This window comes from Euphorbia lathyris, chromosome 6 (assembly GCF_963576675.1).
Source record: "Euphorbia lathyris chromosome 6, ddEupLath1.1, whole genome shotgun sequence".
NCBI classification, from domain to species: Eukaryota; Viridiplantae; Streptophyta; class Magnoliopsida; order Malpighiales; family Euphorbiaceae; genus Euphorbia; species Euphorbia lathyris.
Genome location: NC_088915.1, coordinates 49,130,474 through 49,136,932, shown reverse-complemented (window position 1 = coordinate 49,136,932; position 6,459 = coordinate 49,130,474).

Here is a 6,459-nt window from a genome sequence, read left to right as displayed (position 1 = left end):
GAAAAGATTGTTTGGTTTATTTTCCAGCTTGGCAAGCGTGGCATAATTGATCTTTTTCAAATTTAAGTTCAGGCAGTCCCTCAACCAATTGCTTTCTTGCTAATTTGGCCAGGAGGTCCATGCTTACATGACCAAGTCTCATGTGCCATAGCTAGGAATTTTCTTCCTTTGATACTAAGCATACAGTTTTTGAAAACTTTTTCTCTAAGTCTAGCATAAAGACATTATCTATGCGAGGGGCAGTTAAAATTAACTCATTATAAGAATTATCATATCAATGAAAAAGAATTACTAGCTGTTAAAAATGGAATTAAAGGATTTAGGTATCATTTGTTACCCATAGAATTTATCATAAGAGCGATCCTGCACACATTATACACATCAAAAAAAAAACGGTCCACATAAAATGGTATCAGAGCTTTCAAAGGATCTCACAAATAGTTAGAACTTTTTGAAATCACTATGTCATCTTCATATACCAGTATGTTTGCATCACAGCTTAATATTCATAGGAAAGCAGTTGATAAAATTACAAGCGGCATAATTGAATTAGATTTAAGCAATAGTTTAGAAATTTCTATTCTATTAGGCAAATTAATTATATTATTAGAATATTACCAACATCTCCTTAATATAGGAACTAGTGATCTAAATAGGCATATAATGTTAATAAGAAAAGTAGAAATGATTAAATGCCTAATTAATTTCACAATCGTGATTTTTCAGAATTATACACACTAGATAATGGATATACCAGTTGAAAGTCTTAGGATTATTGCTGAAAAACCATTAATTTATAATCAGGATATCAATCAACATATTATAAGTTGTAGAAGAGCATTACAAATTATGGAATTAAAAGATAGACAATTAGAAGTAGCACAAGGTGCTTTAGATGCTAAGCGTATTGAAAAGATAAAATTACAAAAAAGAGTTTTTGACTTAGAAGATGAAGTAAAACGATTAGAAGAAAAACATAGAGAGCAAGAAGAGACAATAGAAATTCAAAAACAAATAATTACTGAAAGTTACAGACATATTCAAGCTTTAATCAATGGAAGAGAATAAAATTCACCCTCATATATTTTACATCCAGTAGCATCAAATATAACTTTTCTCTCATTGTCACATAGCTGAGCTACGCTGAGTAAGTTATATTTGAGTCCGCTGACTAGGGAGACAGATTCAATAGTAGGATTACCTCCAATGGTTCCTGACCCTACTATCTTACCCTTCTTGTTGTCTCCAAAACTTACGCTTCCTCCTCGTTTACGCTTAAACGTGATGAACTGAGTTTCATCACCAGTCATATGCCTCGAGCATGCGCTGTCAATATACCACATCTTTGACTTCTCAGCACATCTCAGGCTTACATGCATTGTAACTAGTTACTTTTAGGTACCCAATTCTTTTTGAGTCCTTGCTTGTTAGGTGCAATAGGTAAAGCATCATATTTTATTTTATGGCGACATACTTGGACAGTATGGCCATTCTTTCCACATAAGTCACAGCTGACCTTCTGTTTAGGTTGTCTCACTGACTGGTCAGCACCCCAGTGTTGAGCATGCCAGCACACCTTTGTGGTGTGACCTTTCTTCCCACAGAAGTCACACTGGACGTTCTGCTGGGGATTCCATCTCTGCTGAGTACCTTGGTACTGAGTTCTCAGAGGAATGTTTCTTTTATTTGGAACCTTTAATTGGTTCTGGATAGTTGTGACGTCCTTTCTCAGTTTCTTCGAAACTGATTGGACTTCAGAGACAGACTCATGTATGATCTTCATGTTATCATGCAAAGTTGAGTTGTCCTGAAGAAGGTATCTGAGGTCACTCAGCTTGACCTCTTCAACCTCATCACAGCGCCTGCTGAGTGCTCTAATTTTCTTATTACACTTTTTGACAAGTGTATAGAGATCACTCAGGCATTACCCATTTCGTTTCTGAGCAGAGAAAGTGATATTACCTCATTTGATTGCTCCTCATCGTCAGATTCAACGGAGGGGTCAGCATGCTTAGAGACGCATGGCTCAGCAAGTTCGTCAGCCATGAAGCATATCTTCGCTGACTCGGTGGCCTCAGCTTCTGTTGATGAAGACTCATCACTGTCGCTCCATGTAGCCACCATTGCCTTTTTGTCGTTCTTCTTATCTTTCCTCAGCGTGGGGCAGCTTGACTTTATATGGCCAGTTTGATGACATTCAAAGCATGTAATGGGCTTTGAGTTGTCTTTCTTGTATTTGCTGTAGCTGGAGTCAGATTTATACTTATCAAACTTTCTGTAAGGCTTCTTAGAATATTTGTCATTCTTCCTGAAGAGCCTTTTCATCTTCCTTGTGAACATAGCCATCTCCTCATCATCTGTTGAGCTCCCGTCAGTGGAGTCAGATTTCATGACAAGAGACTTCTGCTTCTTGTCTTCAGATTTTTCCTTCACCTCGAAGTTTTTCATAGATATCTCATGGGTCAGCAACGAGCCGATGAGTTCGTCATATTTGTAGGTGGTTAAATCCTGAGCTTCCTCAACAGCGGTCTTCTTTGCTTGCCAGTCTTTAGGAAGACTCCTGAGTATCTTTTTGACTTGTTCTTCCTCAGTGAAGATTTTCCCAAGTCTCTTGAGCTCATTAATGATGTTGGTAAACCTTGCATTCATGTCAGATATGCCCTCATCATTGTTCATCTCGAACAGCTCGTACAGTCTCATCTGCTGGTTCACCTTGGACTCCTTTACTTTATTGGTTCCTTCGTAGGTGACCTCCAGCTTCTTCCAGATCTCTTGCGCTGACTCACAACCTGAGATTTTATTATATTCTACAGCATCGAGCGCACAGTGAAGCATATTAATAGCCGAAGCGTGATTTTAAAGCTTCTTGAGATCATCCTCTGTCCATTTGGCCTCATCTTTTACAACTGTTAGGCTAGCCACAACTTCGACAGGTACAAATGGGCCTTGCACTATAGATAGCCAGGCACTCATATTTGTAGCCTGAATGAAATTTTTCATCCTATTCTTCCAGAAGGTATAGTTAGACCCGAAGAATAGGGGAGGCCGAGTGATGGACAGCCCCTCAGGCAATATCTGAGTTGTTTGGTTTCCTAGGAGAAACCGAGTACTGTTTTCGCCCATGGTAGGGATCAGCTCAAGGTTGTTAGACCTTTTACAGTGAGCTTTTGAGCTCTGATACCACTTGTTGGTCCCTTATAACGTTGCAAGTATAGTTCCAAGGGGGGGGGGTTAGGAACTATTTAAACTTTTTAATTCTTAGGGCAGACTTCTTTTCTTAAGAGAAAAGGTTTTAACAGCGGCGCTGAGTAATCAGTAAGATACTGGCTTAGTCAACTGGTGACTAGGTCAGTTTCTTGACCTGAGTCAGGAGATAACACTTTAAGTCTATTCCTGAGCTCAGATGTTCGATGCGCACAACTCAGCTTGACCTCTTTACTTGGTCAGTTTTTGGTTATTTAAGCAAGCAATATATATAAGGAGTTTAAGGTAAGAAATACATTACTCAGCAGATTTATCCAGGTTCGGCTTCTTCTAAGCCTACGTCCTGTCCCCGAAACACGTTTCGAGATTTCGAATCCTCTACTGAGCTCTTTAAAGGTAGAGCCTCAAACCTTTTACAATCTTAGCAACTGAGTATAACAAGAGTACCTTCCTCTATACCTCTACTCAATCCTAATCTCTCGCTGAGTACTATAACCGAGTACTCAGTCTCTCCTTTCTAATCTCTAGAAATGATAAGTGTTTGTCCTAAACAATGATTGCTAAGACACCTTAGATGATTGAATAATCAATCTAGACTTTTACACAAAGATATGAAATGTAGTGTAAGATTTGCTTTGCTTTTTGCTTGCAGAACTTGCGTAGAAATTTGGTCAGCGTAATGGCTTGATCAAGTTCTATGTAGAATGAAGCTTCTGATGGCACTATTTATAGAGACGTCTTGAGGCATCGGTCATTTCGAATTTCGAAATAACCGTTGGAGGGAAACGACTTCCTGTCGTTGTCATCCTGACTTGCTCAGAGCTCTCGGCCAATTAGATTTGAGTATCTTCTGTCCTCGGTCAGCTTTTGGTCAGCTCTGCAGAATGTCTCTCCTTTTATGGTAAAGTCAACTGGACAGCATACTGTGTCGTCTGAACTTTACCCAAAGTGGAAACTCTTTGTCTGGAAGTTTTCCTTAGCCAGCTGCTGTCTTGTACGCTTTATCGAAACAACTCAGCAGCTTCGTTCCGAAGTTGTTCCTTGAAGGTCTTCTAGATCCTTCTTCCGCTGAGTTGCGTTTTGTCCATAACGACAACGTTTTGACAAACGCGGGCCGAGTTGTATTGAACCGTTTGACTTGGGTTTTGACTCTTGTATTGGGCTTTGGCCTTTTAATCCTTATGTCTTATAAACAATTTAACTCAACATTGAACAAACACATTAGTAGAATAAATCAAAGCATTTAAACTTAGTGTGTTTAGAATATGTTTTTTTTAATTATACTTGAACAATTTTGTCAAATCAAAATTATGTGGAAAGGTGTTTCAACATTATGTGTGACCTATTAGGTTCTTATTGCTTCTAGCCGTATGCAACTATTAAATTAATTTTCACAGAATTATATTTAATCTTTGCATAACGGAATGAGTACGCAAAATGTGATTGGCAAATCCGAAACATTCCCCCATGTTGAAACACCTTTCCACATGATTTTGATTTGACAAAATTATTTAAGTATATGATTAAAAAATATTCTAAACACACTAAGTTTAAATGCTTTGATTTATTACACTAATGTGTTTGTTCAATGTTGAGTTAAATTGTTTATAAGACATAAAGACTAAAAGGCTAAAGGCCCAAAGGAAAGTCAAAGGCCCAAGACAACTCGGCCCGTGTAAACAAAACGCTGTCGTTATGGACAAAACGCAGCTCAGCATGAAGAAGGATCTGGAAGACTTTCTTTATCCACTTCGAAACGAAGCTACTGAGTTGGACGACAAAGAGTACAAGACAGCAGTTGAGCAAGGAACAACTTCAAGACAAAGTATTTCTACTTTGGGTAAAGTTCAGAAGACACAGAAAGCTGTCTGGAAGACTTTGCCATAAAAGGCGAAACATTCTGCATGTCTGTCTAAAAGCTGCTCAGCACTGACCGAAGATAGAAGATACAATAATCTGATTGGCCAACGGCACTGAGCGTGTACTGAGTGACAACGACATCAAGCCGTTTCCCTCCAACGGTTATTTCGAAATTTGAAATAACCGATACCTCAAGTGTCACTATAAATAGGCCTTTCAGTTGCTTCATTCGATGCAGATCTTCACCAAGCCATTACGTTGACCAAATTTCCACTTGAAGAATCTGTGTGAAAAGGCAAAGCAAATACTTACACCAATTTCCATATTAATGTGTAAAAGTCTAGAGTGATTATCCAATCATCTAAAGTGTCTTAGCAATTGTTGTTTAGGACAAACTTATTATCATTTTTAGAATTAGAAAGGAGAGGCTGAGTACTCGGTTATAGTACTCAGCAATAGAATATGAGTGAGTAGAGGTATAGAGGAAGGTACTCTTGTTATACTCAGCTTCTTGTTGTAAAATGTTTGATGCTCTACCGTTAAAGAGCTCAGTAGAGAATTCGAAAGCTCAAAACGTGTTCCGGGGACAGGACGTAGGCATAGAGGCCGAACCTGGATAAATCTACTGAGTAACATCATTCTAACCTTAAACTCCTTTAATATATATATTGCTTGCTTAAACAAAACTGACCAAGTAAAGAGGTCACGCTGAGTTGTGTGCATTGAGTATCTGAATTCAAGAATAGTCTCAAGTGCTATCTCCTGACTCAAAGAAAGAAGCTGACTTAGTCACCAGTTGATTAAGCTAGTGTCTTACTTCACTCAGCGCGCTGTGTAATTCATTTTCAAAGTAAAAGAAGTCAGCCTTAACGTACTAAAATTTTAAATAGTTCCTATCCCCCCCTTGGAACTAACCTGTTATGTTATAAGGGACCAACAAGTGGTATCAGAGCTTAAAAGCTCACTGTGAAAGGTTTAACTACCTTGAGCTGATCCCCACTATGGCTGAAAACAGCACTCGGTTTCTCCCAGGAAACCAGACAACTCAGATCTTACCTAAGGGGCTGTCCATTACTCGGCCTCCCCTATTCTTCGGGTCTAACTACACCTTATGGAAGAATAGGATGAAAAACTTTATTCAGGCAACAAATATGAGTGCATGGCTTTCAATAGTCCAAGGCCCATTTGTTCCTGTCGAAGTTGTGGCTGGCCAAACAGTTGTCAAAGCTGAGGCCAAATGGACAGAAGATGATCTCAAGAAGCTACAAAACCACGCTTCGGCTATAAACATGCTTCACTGTGCGCTTGATGCTGCAGAATATAACAAGATTTCAGGTTGTGAGTCAGCGCAAGAGATCTGGAAGAAGCTGGAGGTCACCTACGAAAGAACCAACA